Below are 19,281 nucleotides of genomic sequence, written 5' to 3'. Positions count from 1 at the left end.
GGATCAGTAAATAATTTAAAATTTAAAGTTAAATAAGCATAATGTAAAAAAAAATGTTTTTAATTATATTATAATTTTTAACAAATATTACCCCAAAATTTATTTTTTTAACTGCTATGACGTATGCACCAAGCAATTCTTCATAAAAGGTAGGCGTGTCAGCAAAACTGTTTCACCATTCACATATTTGTTTTAATATTTTTTTTTTTATTGAGGTGTTGCGATGAAAACAACATACAATGGTAGCCCTATAACAGTAAAGACATGTATACCACTGTTCAATAAACATTGTAAAGAAAACAAAACAACATACAATGCCCTATAACAGTAAGGACATGTATACCACTGTTCAATAAACATTGTAAAGAAAACAACATACAATGGTAGCCCTATAACAGTAAAGACATGTATACCATTGTTCAATAGACATTGTAAAGAAAACAACATACAATGACAGCCCTATAACAGTAAAGACATGTATACCATTGTTCAATAGACATTGTAAAGAAAAGAAAACAACATACAATGACAGCCCTATAACAGTAAGGACATGTATACCATTATTCCATAAACATTGTAAAGAAAAGAAAACAACATACAATGATAGCCCTATAACAGTAAGGACATGTATACCATTGTTCAATAGACATTGTAAAGAAAACAAAACAACATACAATGGTAGCCCTATAACAGTAAGGACATGTATACCATTGTTCAATAAACATTGTAAAGAAAAGAAAACAACATACAATGGTAGCCCTATAACAGTAAGGACATGTATACCATTGTTCAATAGACATTGTAAAGAAAACAAAACAACATACAATGGTAGCCCTATAACAGTAAGGACATGTATACCATTGTTTAATAGACATTGTAAAGAAAAGAAAACAACATACAATGATAGCCCTATAACAGTAAGGACATGTATACCATTGTTCAATAAACATTGTAAAGAAAAGAAAACAGCATACAATGATAGCCCTATAACAGTAAGGACATGTATACCATTGTTCAATAAACATTGTAAAGAAAAGAAAACAACATACAATGATAGCCCTATAACAGTAAGGACATGTATACCATTGTTCAATAAACATTGTAAAGAAAAGAAAACAACATACAATGGTAGCCCTATAACAGTAAGGACATGTATACCATTGTTCAATAGACATTGTAAAGAAAAGAAAACAACATACAATGATAGCCCTATAACAGTAAGGACATGTATACCATTGTTCCATAAACATTGTAAAGAAAAGAAAACAACATACAATGGTAGCCCTATAACAGTAAGGACATGTATACCATTGTTCAATAAACATTGTAAAGAAAAGAAAACAACATACAATGGTAGCCCTATAACAGTAAGGACATGTATACCATTGTTCAATAGACATTGTAAAGAAAAGAAAACAACATACAATGGTAGCCCTATAACAGTAAGGACATGTATACCATTGTTCAATAGACATTGTAAAGAAAAGAAAACAACATACAATGACAGCCCTATAACAGTAAGGACATGTATACCATTGTTCCATAAACATTGTAAAGAAAAGAAAACAACATACAATGACAGCCCTATAACAGTAAAGACATGTATACCATTGTTCAATAGACATTGTAAAGAAAAGAAAACAACATACAATGGTAGCCCTATAACAGTAAGGACATGTATACCATTGTTCAATAAACATTGTAAAGAAAAGAAAACAGCATACAATGATAGCCCTATAACAGTAAGGACATGTATACCATTGTTCAATAAACATTGTAAAGAAAAGAAAACAGCATACAATGATAGCTCTATAACAGTAAGGACATGTATACCATTGTTCAATAAACATTGTAAAGAAAAGAAAACAGCATACAATGATAGCCCTATAACAGTAAGGACATGTATACCATTGTTCAATAGACATTGTAAAGAAAAGAAAACAACATACAATGACAGCCCTATAACAGTAAGGACATGTATACCATTGTTCAATAAACATTGTAAAGAAAAGAAAACAACATACAATGGTAGCCCTATAACAGTAAGGACATGTATACCATTGTTCAATAAACATTGTAAAGAAAAGAAAACAACATACAATGGTAGCCTTATAACAGTAAGGACATGTATACCATTGTTCAATAGATATTGTAAAGAAAAGAAAACAACATACAATGACAGCCCTATAACAGTAAGGACATGTATACTATTGTTCAATAGATATTGTAAAGAAAAGAAAACAACATACAATGACAGCCCTATAACAGTAAGGACATGTATACCTTTGTTCAATAGATATTGTAAAGAAAAGAAAACATACAATGACAGCCCTATAACAGTAAGGACATGTATACCATTGTTCAATAAACATTGTAAAGAAAAGAAAACAACATACAATGACAGCCCTATAACAGTAAGGACATGTATACCATTGTTCAATAGACATTGTAAAGAAAAGAAAACAACATACAATGGTAGCCCTATAACAGTAAGGACATGTATACCATTGTTCAATAGACATTGTAAAGAAAACAAAACAACATACAATGGTAGCCCTATAACAGTAAGGACATGTATACCATTGTTCCATAGACATTGTAAAGAAAAGAAAACAACATACAATGATAGCCCTATAACAGTAAGGACATGTATACCATTGTTCAATAAACATTGTAAAGAAAAGAAAACAACATACAATGGTAGCCCTATAACAGTAAGGACATGTATACCATTGTTCAATAGACATTGTAAAGAAAAGAAAACAACATACAATGACAGCCCTATAACAGTAAGGACATGTATACCATTGTTCAATAGACATTGTAAAGAAAACAACATACAATGACAGCCCTATAACGGTAAGGACATGTATACCATTGTTCAATAGACATTGTAAAGAAAACAACATACAATGACAGCCCTATAACAGTAAGGACATGTATACCATTGTTCAATAAACATTGTAAAGAAAACAAAACAACATACAATGGTAGCCCTATAACAGTAAGGACATGTATACCATTGTTCAATAGACATTGTAAAGAAAAGAAAACAACATACAATGGTAGCCCTATAACAGTAAGGACATGTATACCATTGTTCAATAAACATTGTAAAGAAAAGAAAACAACATACAATGGTTGCCCTATAACAGTAAGGACATGTATACCATTGTTCAATAAACATTGTAAAGAAAAGAAAACAACATACAATGGTAGCCCTACAACAGTAAGGACATGTATACCATTGTTTAATAGACATTGTAAAGAAAAGAAAACAACATACAATGACAGCCCTATAACAGTAAGGACATGTATACCATTGTTCAATAAACATTGTAAAGAAAAGAAAACAACATACAATGGTAGCCCTATAACAGTAAGGACATGTATACCATTGTTTAATAGACATTGTAAAGAAAAGAAAACAACATACAATGACAGCCCTATAACAGTAAGGACATGTATACCATTGTTCAATAGACATTGTAAAGAAAAGAAAACAACATACAATGACAGCCCTATAACAGTAAGGACATGTATACCATTGTTCAATAGACATTGTAAAGAAAACAACATACAATGGTAGCCCTATAACAGTAAGGACATGTATACCACTGTTCAATAAACATTGTAAAGAAAAGAAAACAACATACAATGGTAGCCCTATAACAGTAAGGACATGTATACCATTGTCCAATAAACATTGTAAAGAAAAGAAAACAACATACAATGATAGCCCTATAACAGTAAGGACATGTATACCATTGTTCAATAGACATTGTAAAGAAAAGAAAACAACATACAATGGTAGCCCTATAACAGTAAGGACATGTATACCATTGTTCAATAAACATTGTAAAGAAAAGAAAACAACATACAATGGTAGCCCTATAACAGTAAGGACATGTATACCATTGTTCCATAAACATTGTAAAGAAAACAAAACAACATACAATGACAGCCCTATAACAGTAAGGACATGTATACCATTGTTCCATAAACATTGTAAAGAAAACAACATACAATGGTAGCCTTATAACAGTAAGGACATGTATACCATTGTTCAATAGACATTGTAAAGAAAACAAAACAACATACAATGATAGCCCTATAACAGTAAGGACATGTATACCATTGTTCAATAGACATTGTAAAGAAAACAACATACAATGACAGCCCTATAACAGTAAGGACATGTATACCATTGTTCAATAAACATTGTAAAGAAAAGAAAACAACATACAATGGTAGCCCTATAACAGTAAGGACATGTATACCATTGTTCAATAAACATTGTAATGAAAACAAAACAACATACAATGGTAGCCCTATAACAGTAAGGACATGTATACCATTGTTCAATAAACATTGTAAAGAAAACAAAACAACATACAATGCCCTATAACAGTAAGGACATGTATACCATTGTTCAATAAACATTGTAAAGAAAACAAAACAACATACAATGCCCTATAACAGTAAGGACATGTATACCATTGTTCAATAAACATTGTAAAGAAAAGAAAACAACATACAATGATAGCCCTATAACAGTAAGGACATGTATACCATTGTTCAATAGACATTGTAAAGAAAACAACATACAATGATAGCCCTATAACAGTAAGGACATGTATACCATTGTTCAATAAACATTGTAAAGAAAAGAAAACAACATACAATGACAGCCCTATAACAGTAAGGACATGTATACCATTGTTCAATAGACATTGTAAAGAAAACAACATACAATGGTAGCCCTATAATAGTAAGGACATGTATACCATTGTTCAATAGACATTGTAAAGAAAACAAAACAACATACAATGACAGCCCTATAACAGTAAGGACATGTATACCACTGTTCAATAGACATTGTAAAGAAAAGAAAACAACATACAATGACAGCCCTATAACAGTAAGGACATGTATACCATTGTTCAATAGACATTGTAAAGAAAAGAAAACAACATACAATGGTAGCCCTATAACAGTAAGGACATGTATACCATTGTTCAATAAACATTGTAAAGAAAAGAAAACAACATACAATGGTAGCCCTATAACAGTAAGGACATGTATACCATTGTTCAATAGACATTGTAAAGAAAACAAAACAACATACAATGACAGCCCTATAACAGTAGGGACATGTATACCATTGTTCCATAAACATTGTAAAGAAAACAACATACAATGACAGCCCTATAACAGTAAGGACATGTATACCATTGTTCAATAGACATTGTAAAGAAAACAAAACAACATACAATGGTAGCCCTATAACAGTAAGGGCATGTATACCATTGTTCAATAAACATTGTAAAGAAAAGAAAACAACATACAATGGTAGCCCTATAACAGTAAGGACATGTATACCACTGTTCAATAAACATTGTAAAGAAAAGAAAACAACATACAATGATAGCCCTATAACAGTAAGGACATGTATACCATTGTTCAATAAACATTGTAAAGAAAAGAAAACAACATACAATGATAGCCCTATAACAGTAAGGACATGTATACCATTGTTCCATAAACAATGTAAAGAAAAGAAAACATACAATGGTAGCCCTATAACAGTAAGGACATGTATACCACTGTTCAATAGACATTGTAAAGAAAAGAAAACAACATACAATGATAGCCCTATAACAGTAAGGACATGTATACCATTGTTCAATAGACATTGTAAAGAAAACAAAACAACATACAATGAGAGCCCTATAACAGTAAGGACATGTATACCATTGTTCAATAGACATTGTAAAGAAAACAACATACAATGGTAGCCCTATAACAGTAAGGACATGTATACCATTGTTCAATAGACATTGTAAAGAAAACAAAACAACATACAATGGTAGCCCTATAACAGTAAGGACATGTATACCATTGTTCAATAGACATTGTAAAGAAAAGAAAACAACATACAATGGTAGCCCTATAACAGTAAGGACATGTATACCATTGTTTAATAGACATTGTAAAGAAAACAACATACAATGACAGCCCTATAACAGTAAGGACATGTATACCATTGTTCAATAGACATTGTAAAGAAAAGAAAACAACATACAATGATAGCCCTATAACAGTAAGGACATGTATACCATTGTTCAATAGACATTGTAAAGAAAACAAAACAACATACAATGACAGCCCTATAACAGTAAGGACATGTATACCATTGTTCAATAAACATTGTAAAGAAAACAAAACATACAATGACAGCCCTATAACAGTAAGGACATGTATACCATTGTTCAATAGACATTGTAAAGAAAAGAAAACAACATACAATGGTAGCCCTATAACAGTAAGGACATGTATACCATTGTTCAATAAACATTGTAAAGAAAAGAAAACAACATAAAATGGTAGCCCTATAACAGTAAGGACATGTATACCATTGTTCAATAAACATTGTAAAGAAAAGAAAACAACATACAATGGTAGCCCTATAACAGTAAGGACATGTATACCATTGTTCAATAGACATTATAAAGAAAAGAAAACAACATACAATGGTAGCCCTATAACAGTAAGGACATGTATACCATTGTTCAATAGATATTGTAAAGAAAAGAAAACAACATACAATGGTAGCCCTATAACAGTAAGGACATGTATACCATTGTTCAATAGACATTGTAAAGAAAACAAAACAACATACAATGGTAGCCCTATAACAGTAAGGACATGTATACCATTGTTCAATAGACATTGTAAAGAAAACAACATACAATGGTAGCCCTATAACAGTAAGGACATGTATACCATTGTTCAATAAACATTGTAAAGAAAAGAAAACAACATACAATGGTAGCCCTATAACAGTAAGGACATGTATACCATTGTTCAATAGACATTGTAAAGAAAACAAAACAACATACAATGGTAGCCCTATAACAGTAAGGACATGTATACCATTGTTCAATAGACATTGTAAAGAAAACAAAACAACATACAATGGTAGCCCTATAACAGTAAGGACATGTATACCATTGTTCAATAGACATTGTAAAGAAAACAACATACAATGGTAGCCCTATAACAGTAAGGACATGTATACCATTGTTCAATAGACATTGTAAAGAAAAGAAAACAACATACAATGGTAGCCCTATAACAGTAAGGACATGTATACCATTGTTCAATAAACATTGTAAAGAAAAGAAAACAACATACAATGATAGCCCTATAACAGTAAGGACATGTATACCATTGTTCAATAGACATTGTAAAGAAAAGAAAACAACATACAATGGTAGCCCTATAACAGTAAGGACATGTATACCATTGTTCAATAAACATTGTAAAGAAAAGAAAACAACATACAATGGTAGCCCTATAACAGTAAGGACATGTATACCATTGTTCAATAAACATGGATATTTGTAAAGAAAAGAAAACAACATACAATGACAGCCCTATAACAGTAAGGACATGTATACCATTGTTCAATAAACATGGATATTTGTAAAGAAAAGAAAACAATGAATGACAATAAATAGGCTTCTCAAACCTCTATTTTATACATTGGATAGCTTAAATAAATTTGGTGAAAAAACTGAAAGACATATGATAGTCAGATTGGCAGCCACTTTTGGGTTTCATAGTAGCTGATAGTGAACAGCGGATGAGCACCGCTTAGGATTTGATATATGTGAGTGATATGGAGTCACGTTTGAAGAACATATACCGTAATAATAAACCAGTAACATAAAAATTATGTGACATAATGATAAAAAAAATCCTATATGGGGGGGGGGGACGTGGTTAGTGTTTTTACAGCTCCGAGACACTTTGAAACAGAGCATGTCAATCTTGTTCAACACAACATCACTTAGGACTACAATTTTAATATTACTATCATCTGATATAGCCCTATAACAGTAAGGACATGTATACCACTGTTCAATAGACATTGTAAAGAAAAGAAAACAACATACAATGACAGCCCTATAACAGTAGGGACATGTATACCATTGTTCCATAAACATTGTAAAGAAAACAACATACAATGACAGCCCTATAACAGTAAGGACATGTATACCATTGTTCAATAGACATTGTAAAGAAAACAAAACAACATACAATGGTAGCCCTATAACAGTAAGGGCATGTATACCATTGTTCAATAAACATTGTAAAGAAAAGAAAACAACATACAATGGTAGCCCTATAACAGTAAGGACATGTATACCACTGTTCAATAAACATTGTAAAGAAAAGAAAACAACATACAATGATAGCCCTATAACAGTAAGGACATGTATACCATTGTTCAATAAACATTGTAAAGAAAAGAAAACAACATACAATGATAGCCCTATAACAGTAAGGACATGTATACCATTGTTCAATAAACATTGTAAAGAAAAGAAAACAACATACAATGATAGCCCTATAACAGTAAGGACATGTATACCATTGTTCCATAAACAATGTAAAGAAAAGAAAACAACATACAATGGTAGCCCTATAACAGTAAGGACATGTATACCACTGTTCAATAGACATTGTAAAGAAAAGAAAACAACATACAATGATAGCCCTATAACAGTAAGGACATGTATACCATTGTTCAATAGACATTGTAAAGAAAACAAAACAACATACAATGACAGCCCTATAACAGTAAGGACATGTATACCATTGTTCAATAGACATTGTAAAGAAAACAACATACAATGGTAGCCCTATAACAGTAAGGACATGTATACCATTGTTCAATAGACATTGTAAAGAAAACAAAACAACATACAATGGTAGCCCTATAACAGTAAGGACATGTATACCATTGTTCAATAGACATTGTAAAGAAAAGAAAACAACATACAATGGTAGCCCTATAACAGTAAGGACATGTATACCATTGTTTAATAGACATTGTAAAGAAAACAACATACAATGACAGCCCTATAACAGTAAGGACATGTATACCATTGTTCAATAGACATTGTAAAGAAAAGAAAACAACATACAATGATAGCCCTATAACAGTAAGGACATGTATACCATTGTTCAATAGACATTGTAAAGAAAACAAAACAACATACAATGACAGCCCTATAACAGTAAGGACATGTATACCATTGTTCAATAAACATTGTAAAGAAAACAAAACAACATACAATGACAGCCCTATAACAGTAAGGACATGTATACCATTGTTCAATAGACATTGTAAAGAAAAGAAAACAACATACAATGGTAGCCCTATAACAGTAAGGACATGTATACCATTGTTCAATAAACATTGTAAAGAAAAGAAAACAACATAAAATGGTAGCCCTATAACAGTAAGGACATGTATACCATTGTTCAATAAACATTGTAAAGAAAAGAAAACAACATACAATGGTAGCCCTATAACAGTAAGGACATGTATACCATTGTTCAATAGACATTGTAAAGAAAAGAAAACAACATACAATGGTAGCCCTATAACAGTAAGGACATGTATACCATTGTTCAATAGATATTGTAAAGAAAAGAAAACAACATACAATGGTAGCCCTATAACAGTAAGGACATGTATACCATTGTTCAATAGACATTGTAAAGAAAACAAAACAACATACAATGGTAGCCCTATAACAGTAAGGACATGTATACCATTGTTCAATAGACATTGTAAAGAAAACAACATACAATGGTAGCCCTATAACAGTAAGGACATGTATACCATTGTTCAATAAACATTGTAAAGAAAAGAAAACAACATACAATGGTAGCCCTATAACAGTAAGGACATGTATACCATTGTTCAATAGACATTGTAAAGAAAACAAAACAACATACAATGGTAGCCCTATAACAGTAAGGACATGTATACCATTGTTCAATAGGTATTTATGTGTAGTGTGATAGGAGCGCCTAAAGGTGGATTCCTGCTGCTAAAAAAGTTCTTCCCTCAAAGAGAACTAAATGGTGGATAAGAAGAAAAAATGGGGTTTATTTAGCAGCGCTAAAAAAAGCTAGGAAATGATGATACCAATCTAATTTATGTTTTATACAATCTATTTTATTTAAAAATTCTTATAACACATAAAAACAACAGCAAATGCTTTTCCTAATTAATAAAGGGACGTCTCCCTTATACAACACTTATAAAAACAGACTAGAACCATATAATCCTAGAATTTCAGGTATAAAGGAATTAATTCTATAGATAACATATGGCAAGCAACAAATTTCTAAGATAAATGGTGAATTAAATATTTAAAAGGCACAAATGTATCAATCCTAATAGCTTTACAGTTCTTCAGTAACAAATTCAGTTATAAAGTTACACAGTTACTTTCCTTGGACATATAATTGGCTCAGGTGTGCTGGATAGTTAAAAAGGCAAAAAACAGCCAATATTCTGATTTAGGTGCCAAAGCAATCGTGGTTAATGGAAATGGTTAATTTAACAGATGAATACCTTGATGTCTTTAAAGTTCAGTTTGCGTGTTTTAAAAAACGTAGTGCAAATTAGTGTAGAGGTACCTTAATCTGTCCTGGTTGCAACCGCTGATTATCTTCACTGTGAGGGATTCACAGACTGTTTGTTCCTGGTGCTTCTGATAAGTCACCTGACCTTCTCTTTGATTCAGAGGTCAGGGGTGATGATCCGTTCTGGTGATGTAGTTATCCTTTTTTTTGTTTTCCTTTCTTCTTATAGCCCAAATATTGTTTTCATCTGGGTTCCCTCAGACTTCTTAAGGTTTGAAGAAATCTTTGGTCAGTGTTTAGCAGTAACACCGTATTCCCTGAAGTTACCAAAGGTAGATTTTAACTTGCAGGGTCAGGAGAAAAGTTTAAAGTTGCAGGGTCACACAGCTTTGTGACAGTAGTAAATGAAGTTTAGTAGAGTGTAGCAGGTCCCATTCAACGCGTTTCACCCTTCTGGGCTTTATCAAGAATGCTTATCCTGCTAGCTTCTGGCTTTTTAAAGGTATGAATGTGTTTTGATTGGTTCCTTCATTTCCTTTTGATTTCTATCAACACCTGTGTGGCTTCCAATGTAAAGGTGGACTTTATTTAAGTTGGTAATGATTGTTTCTGTGTTGTTATTTAGTTACATGATACACAAGGAAGAGAACTTATCATTTCTGCTTTATTAGCATTCACACAATTCAACTTATATATTTCAATTCTAAAGTGCCTTTATTAGATAATATACATTTAGATCGTGCAAACTTAAAATTACCTAAACTGAAACGAAAATATAAGAATCAGAATTACCATTCCCATATCTAGAATTATTGTAAGTGGGTAAAAATTAATGATATATATATATTCCTTTTCAACAAAGGATAGTAAGTTCAACAATTTATAAATTTGTAACAATTTAAAAATGGACGAAACGAAAATATAAGAATCAGAATCATCATTCCCATATCTAGAATTATTGTTAGTGGGTAAATGTTAACGATATATACATATTCCTTTTCAACAAAGGATAGTAAGTTCAACAATTTATACATTTGTAACAATTTAAAAATGGACGAAACGAAAATATAAGAATCAGAATCATCATTCCCATATCTAGAATTATTGTTAGTGGGTAAAAATTAACGATATATACATATTCCTTTTCAACAAAGGATAGTAAGTTCAACAATTTATAAATTTGTAACAATTTAAAAATGGACGAAACGAAAATATAAGAATCAGAATCATCATTCCCATATCTAGAATTATTGTTAGTGGGTAAAAATTAACGATATATACATATTCCTTTTCAACAAAGGATAGTAAGTTCAACAATTTATAAATTAACAATTTAAAAATGGATGTACAATTAAATCAGAAATTATCAATCCCATAACTAGAGTTATTGCTAGTGGGTAAAAATATGGCTTATTCAATTAATTTATTTATTTTAGGGGGATAAAAATTCCTTTTTAATTACTAGAAAAATGAATTTATATAGGGCTTGTACTATCTTTGCCCAAGATAAATTGAAATGTTATTGCTTATTTAATGTATGTGAGTATTTTCTATATAAGTGGCTGATTTAACCTGGAAAATGTTCGCATATTGTAAGAGACTTTTATAAGAAGGGGGAAATGTCTATCTCAGAGTTCAAGCCTCCAGGTTGGAGGGTATTCATTAGGTATATAATTTCAGCTTCTGCCTTTAGGAGTTTATTTTCCCAGTTTCCCCCTCTCCAGTCGGGGTGAACTTTTTTAATTCCCCAATATTTAAAATCTTTAAGGTTGTTGTTGTGTACTTCCCTAAAGTGGCGATAGATATAAGGGTCAAGGTTACCCCTATCTATGCAAGAGAGGTGCTCCCTTATCCTTTCACGGAGCATTCTGGTTGTTTCTCCTATGTAAATTTTTTTACATGAACATTGAATGGCGTAAATAACGCCTTTATCTTGACATCTAATTGTGTCTCTTATTTTGAAAGTAAAGTTTCCACTTTTTGATTTTAAAATCTTTTGTTTACTACTAAATTTACAGGCCCGGCATCTAAAACAGGGGAAAAAACCATTTAAAGGATTTCCGTCTAGGCACCTTTGAGTGTCTTTCTTCTTTATGCTTTTCAATTGACTGGGAGCTAGTAGGCTCTTCAAATTCTGTGCTTTCCTATATATTATTTTTGGGTTTTCCCCCACTTTTCCCCCTATGATGGGATCAGTTTGTACTAAGTGCCAATGTTTTTTTAAAACTCTTTGGATGTTTAGGTTGTCATGACTGAACTCAGTTATAAAGGGCACATTAATTTCATCTCGATTTTCTTTGATATCTTTTGTTTTATATTCTAAGAGGTCCCTCCTTACTTTCTTATCTACCTCTTGTTTAGCTTCATTGATTACTTCTGGACTATATTCTCTTTCTAAGAATTTCCTTTCTAAGATCTTTATTTGATCCTGATAATCTGTCATTCTTGAGCAATTCCGTTTAATTCTTAAATATTGCCCTTTAGGGACATTGTCTTTCCACTTTTTCATGTGGCAGCTGTTATAATGGATTAGATTATTGGCATCCACCTTTTTAAAATGTGTTTTGGTTATTAATTGGTTTTCTAAAATTTCGATATCTAAGTCCAAGAAGGTGATTTGGCTTTTGCTATAGTTACTGGTAAAGGATAGTCCCATTTCATTTTTATTCATATCTGTCAGAATAGTGTTTAGATCAGTTTCACTACCCCCCCATATAAAGAACAGGTCATCTATGTATCTGCTATAGAGCACAAGATCCGCGCCCAGACTATGCCTAGGGAAGAAACCTTCCTCCCAATATCCCATAAAGAGATTGGCATAGCTGGGTGCGAATCTTGTGCCCATAGCTGTTCCCTTCTTTTGAATGTAAAATTTGTCCTCAAATGAGAAATAATTATGGCCTAGGATGAATTTTATTCCATCCTCTATGAATTTCTTTTGTTCCATACATAGTTTGTTGTCCCTATCTAGGGTATTTGAGATTGCCATCAGTCCCAAATCATGACTTATATTGGTGTAAAGCGACGAAACATCGCATGTCACTAATGTGTAGTGTGATTCCCACTTAATTACCTCTAATTTTTTCAAGATGTCAGTGGTATCCTTTAGGTAAGAGGGTAATTTTTTAACATAGCCCTGTAGGTATCCATCTATGTATTTCGAGAGGTTGGAGGTGAGGGAGTTAATACCCGATATTATGGGTCTACCGGGGGGATTATTTAGATTTTTATGAATCTTTGGTAAGAAATATAGAATTGGTATTTTTGGAAATTTTGTAAATAGAAAATCAAATTCTTTTTTATTTATAATTTGTTTTTCTCTTGCATCCTCTAATAATTTGGTTAGTTCACCCAGAAATTTCTTGGTTGGATTTAGTTTTAGTTCCTGATATGTATCCCCTTCATTAAGTAATCTTTGTGCTTCTTCTATATATTTATCTCTGTCCATGATTACAACCCCACCCCCTTTATCTGCCGGTTTAATTACTATGCTGGTATCATTTTGCAATTCTTTAAGAACTGTTCTTTCTTTGTAAGTTAAATTTTTTGGTATCTTATTGTTAGTTTTTATTTTCTTAATATCTTCCTGAACCAATTTTTCGAATAATTCAATATTCCTTCCTTTTTCATTTGTCGGATAAAAAGTGGATTTCGGTTTCATTTTTTAATGAATTACTTGTGGTATTACTATGTTACTATTTGAGGCCATAGGCGATATGGTGGGTGTCTCTTTTGGTTGTTGCCAATTTCTCTCTATTGGATCCCGTAGGAAATATTTTTTCAAGGTTAACTTCCTTACAAACTGGCTCACATGTATGTGTGTGTTGAATTTGTTTAATCTCGTAGAGGGAGCATAGCTAAGGCCTAAGTTTAACACTCTTTCTTCCTCTGTGGTTAAAGTTTTTTTACTAATATTGAAAATGCCACTTTTTTGTTGTATTTTTATTTCACTCTTTTTGTTTCCCTGTCTTTTTCTTTTTCCTCCTCTACATCCTCTCTTATTCTTTTTCTTATTCCCACTGGTGGGTCTTTTGAATGTTCTGTTTGTTTTGAAGTGCTGGGTCTTTGTGGGCTCATCTCTAAAAAATAATTCATGTTTTTTTGTTGTTCTTTCTCTTCTAATAGTGTAAATCTATTTGTGGTGTCTATTCTCCATTCTTTTTCAGGTTCTGTTTGTATTCGTGTGTTGTAATTATGTTCTCTATTATTTCTATATTCCCAATCTCTATTACGGTTGTTGTACCCCTGGTATCTTGGTTTATTGTCATTTGGCCAATAACTATATGCTATGTGGCCCCTTGGTTGGTTATGCTCTTCATAATAATCATCCTGTCTTCTATAGTGGTTATAGTTATGGTTCTCAAAAAAGTTACGATTTGTATGGGGTCTTCTATAGTCATTATAGCTTGGGTGTTCAGGTGGGTTTCTATTTGTATTTGTCATGTATTGTGGTCCCCTAGGTCTATAATAGTTTGTTCTGTAGTTTGATTTATATTGTTGAGGTCTGAATTCAGTAGTTTCCCTATAGTTTATCCTTTTTGGAGTTCTGTCATATGGTGTCCTATTTTCTTGATTTTGATCATTGTATTGATATGACTTGGATTGGTGATAAGGGGAATTGGAATAATTTTCCCTTATGGCATGTGCATTGTGTTTGTAATTACCTGTGTTACCCTCAAAATGTTGATTTTTCTGTCTCTCTTCCCTATTATTTATTTTCTCCTCTTCTCTGTTTGCAACTTCATTATAATCTTCCTTATCCCTCTTTAATTTTCTTATTTTAACCTCCTGTAATTCCATACTTAAATTGTCCAATTTTTTCATAATGTCTATCTGTGAATTTTTAAAGTCAACATTTTCTTTTTCATTACTTAATTTATTTTTTATGGTGATTATGTTCTTCTCAACTGTGTCAAGTGAATCTTCTCGTGATCTCTTTAAAATTTGTAATAGTGTTGTGGATGCATTTTTTAATGTCTCATCCCATTCCTTTTGGAATTTATCTTTTAATTCAAAAGTGCAATTTTTTCTCAACCTTAATCCTCTTGGTGCAATCCCTAAACTAATATATTTATCAAGAAACTTTAGTTCCATTTTTTGCTTTAATTCAGTCGTCATAAGTTTTTCTAATTCAAACATTATTTCAGTGATATTCAGATAGGGGCTTACTTTTATTCTTTCCTCATTCTCTACTATATCTTTGAGAGTTTTTTCTCTCCATGTGAAAATGTCATCTTCCATCTTAAGACAGCTCACTAGTCTGGAGTGTTAAAAACACCCCAAGAGGGAACAATAGGTATTTATGTGTAGTGTGATAGGAGCGCCTAAAGGTGGAAGATGACATTTTCACATGGAGAGAAAAAACTCTCAAAGATATAGTAGAGAATGAGGAAAGAATAAAAGTAAGCCCCTATCTGAATATCACTGAAATAATGTTTGAATTAGAAAAACTTATGACGACTGAATTAAAGCAAAAAATGGAACTAAAGTTTCTTGATAAATATATTAGTTTAGGGATTGCACCAAGAGGATTAAGGTTGAGAAAAAATTGCACTTTTGAATTAAAAGATAAATTCCAAAAGGAATGGGATGAGACATTAAAAAATGCATCCACAACACTATTACAAATTTTAAAGAGATCACGAGAAGATTCACTTGACACAGTTGAGAAGAACATAATCACCATAAAAAATAAATTAAGTAATGAAAAAGAAAATGTTGACTTTAAAAATTCACAGATAGACATTATGAAAAAATTGGACAATTTAAGTATGGAATTACAGGAGGTTAAAATAAGAAAATTAAAGAGGGATAAGGAAGATTATAATGAAGTTGCAAACAGAGAAGAGGAGAAAATAAATAATAGGGAAGAGAGACAGAAAAATCAACATTTTGAGGGTAACACAGGTAATTACAAACACAATGCACATGCCATAAGGGAAAATTATTCCAATTCCCCTTATCACCAATCCAAGTCATATCAATACAATGATCAAAATCAAGAAAATAGGACACCATATGACAGAACTCCAAAAAGGATAAACTATAGGGAAACTACTGAATTCAGACCTCAACAATATAAATCAAACTACAGAACAAACTATTATAGACCTAGGGGACCACAATACATGACAAATACAAATAGAAACCCACCTGAACACCCAAGCTATAATGACTATAGAAGACCCCATACAAATCGTAACTTTTTTGAGAACCATAACTATAACCACTATAGAAGACAGGATGATTATTATGAAGAGCATAACCAACCAAGGGGCCACATAGCATATAGTTATTGGCCAAATGACAATAAACCAAGATACCAGGGGTACAACAACCGTAATAGAGATTGGGAATATAGAAATAATAGAGAACATAATTACAACACACGAATACAAACAGAACCTGAAAAAGAATGGAGAATAGACACCACGAATAGATTTACACTATTAGAAGAGAAAGAACAACAAAAAAACATGAATTATTTTTTAGAGATGAGCCCACAAAGACCCAGCACTTCAAAACAAACAGAACATTCAAAAGACCCACCAGTGGGAATAAGAAAAAGAATAAGAGAGGATGTAGAGGAGGAAAAAGAAAAAGACAGGGAAACAAAAAGAGTGAAATAAAAATACAACAAAAAAGTGGCATTTTCAATATTAGTAAAAAAACTTTAACCACAGAGGAAGAAAGAGTGTTAAACTTAGGCCTTAGCTATGCTCCCTCTACGAGATTAAACAAATTCAACACACACATACATGTGAGCCAGTTTGTAAGGAAGTTAACCTTGAAAAAATATTTCCTACGGGATCCAATAGAGAGAAATTGGCAACAACCAAAAGAGACACCCACCATATCGCCTATGGCCTCAAATAGTAACATAGTAATACCACAAGTAATTCATTCAAAAATGAAACCGAAATCCACTTTTTATCCGACAAATGAAAAAGGAAGGAATATTGAATTATTCGAAAAATTGGTTCAGGAAGATATTAAGAAAATAAAAACTAACAATAAGATACCAAAAAATTTAACTTACAAAGAAAGAACAGTTCTTAAAGAATTGCAAAATGATACCAGCATAGTAATTAAACCGGCAGATAAAGGGGGTGGGGTTGTAATCATGGACAGAGATAAATATATAGAAGAAGCACAAAGATTACTTAATGAAGGGGATACATATCAGGAACTAAAACTAAATCCAACCAAGAAATTTCTGGGTGAACTAACCAAATTATTAGAGGATGCAAGAGAAAAACAAATTATAAATAAAAAAGAATTTGATTTTCTATTTACAAAATTTCCAAAAATACCAATTCTATATTTCTTACCAAAGATTCATAAAAATCTAAATAATCCCCCCGGTAGACCCATAATATCGGGTATTAACTCCCTCACCTCCAACCTCTCGAAATACATAGATGGATACCTACAGGGCTATGTTAAAAAATTACCCTCTTACCTAAAGGATACCACTGACATCTTGAAAAAATTAGAGGTAATTAAGTGGGAATCACACTACACATTAGTGACATGCGATGTTTCGTCGCTTTACACCAATATAAGTCATGATTTGGGACTGATGGCAATCTCAAATACCCTAGATAGGGACAACAAACTATGTATGGAACAAAAGAAATTCATAGAGGATGGAATAAAATTCATCCTAGGCCATAATTATTTCTCATTTGAGGACAAATTTTACATTCAAAAGAAGGGAACAGCTATGGGCACAAGATTCGCACCCAGCTATGCCAATCTCTTTATGGGATATTGGGAGGAAGGTTTCTTCCCTAGGCATAGTCTGGGCGCGGATCTTGTGCTCTATAGCAGATACATAGATGACCTGTTCTTTATATGGGGGGGTAGTGAAACTGATCTAAACACTATTCTGACAGATATGAATAAAAATGAAATGGGACTATCCTTTACCAGTAACTATAGCAAAAGCCAAATCACCTTCTTGGACTTAGATATCGAAATTGTAGAAAACCAATTAATAACCAAAACACATTTTAAAAAGGTGGATGCCAATAATCTAATCCATTATAACAGCTGCCACATGAAAAAGTGGAAAGACAATGTCCCTAAAGGGCAATATTTAAGAATTAAACGGAATTGCTCAAGAATGACAGATTATCAGGATCAAATAAAGATCTTAGAAAGGAAATTCTTAGAAAGAGAATATAGTCCAGAAGTAATCAATGAAGCTAAACAAGAGGTAGATAAGAAAGTAAGGAGGGACCTCTTAGAATATAAAACAAAAGATATCAAAGAAAATCGAGATGAAATTAATGTGCCCTTTATAACTGAGTTCAGTCATGACAACCTAAACATCCAAAGAGTTTTAAAAAAACATTGGCACTTAGTACAAACTGATCCCATCATAGGGGGAAAAGTGGGGGAAAACCCAAAAATAATATATAGGAAAGCACAGAATTTGAAGAGCCTACTAGCTCCCAGTCAATTGAAAAGCATAAAGAAGAAAGACACTCAAAGGTGCCTAGACGGAAATCCTTTAAATGGTTTTTTCCCCTGTTTTAGATGCCGGGCCTGTAAATTTAGTAGTAAACAAAAGATTTTAAAATCAAAAAGTGGAAACTTTACTTTCAAAATAAGAGACACAATTAGATGTCAAGATAAAGGCGTTATTTACGCCATTCAATGTTCATGTAAAAAAATTTACATAGGAGAAACAACCAGAATGCTCCGTGAAAGGATAAGGGAGCACCTCTCTTGCATAGATAGGGGTAACCTTGACCCTTATATCTATCGCCACTTTAGGGAAGTACACAACAACAACCTTAAAGATTTTAAATATTGGGGAAT

The sequence above is a fragment of the Bombina bombina genome, chromosome 10 (assembly GCF_027579735.1).
Source record: "Bombina bombina isolate aBomBom1 chromosome 10, aBomBom1.pri, whole genome shotgun sequence".
Lineage (NCBI taxonomy): Eukaryota > Metazoa > Chordata > Amphibia > Anura > Bombinatoridae > Bombina > Bombina bombina.
This window is presented reverse-complemented; position numbering follows the sequence as displayed.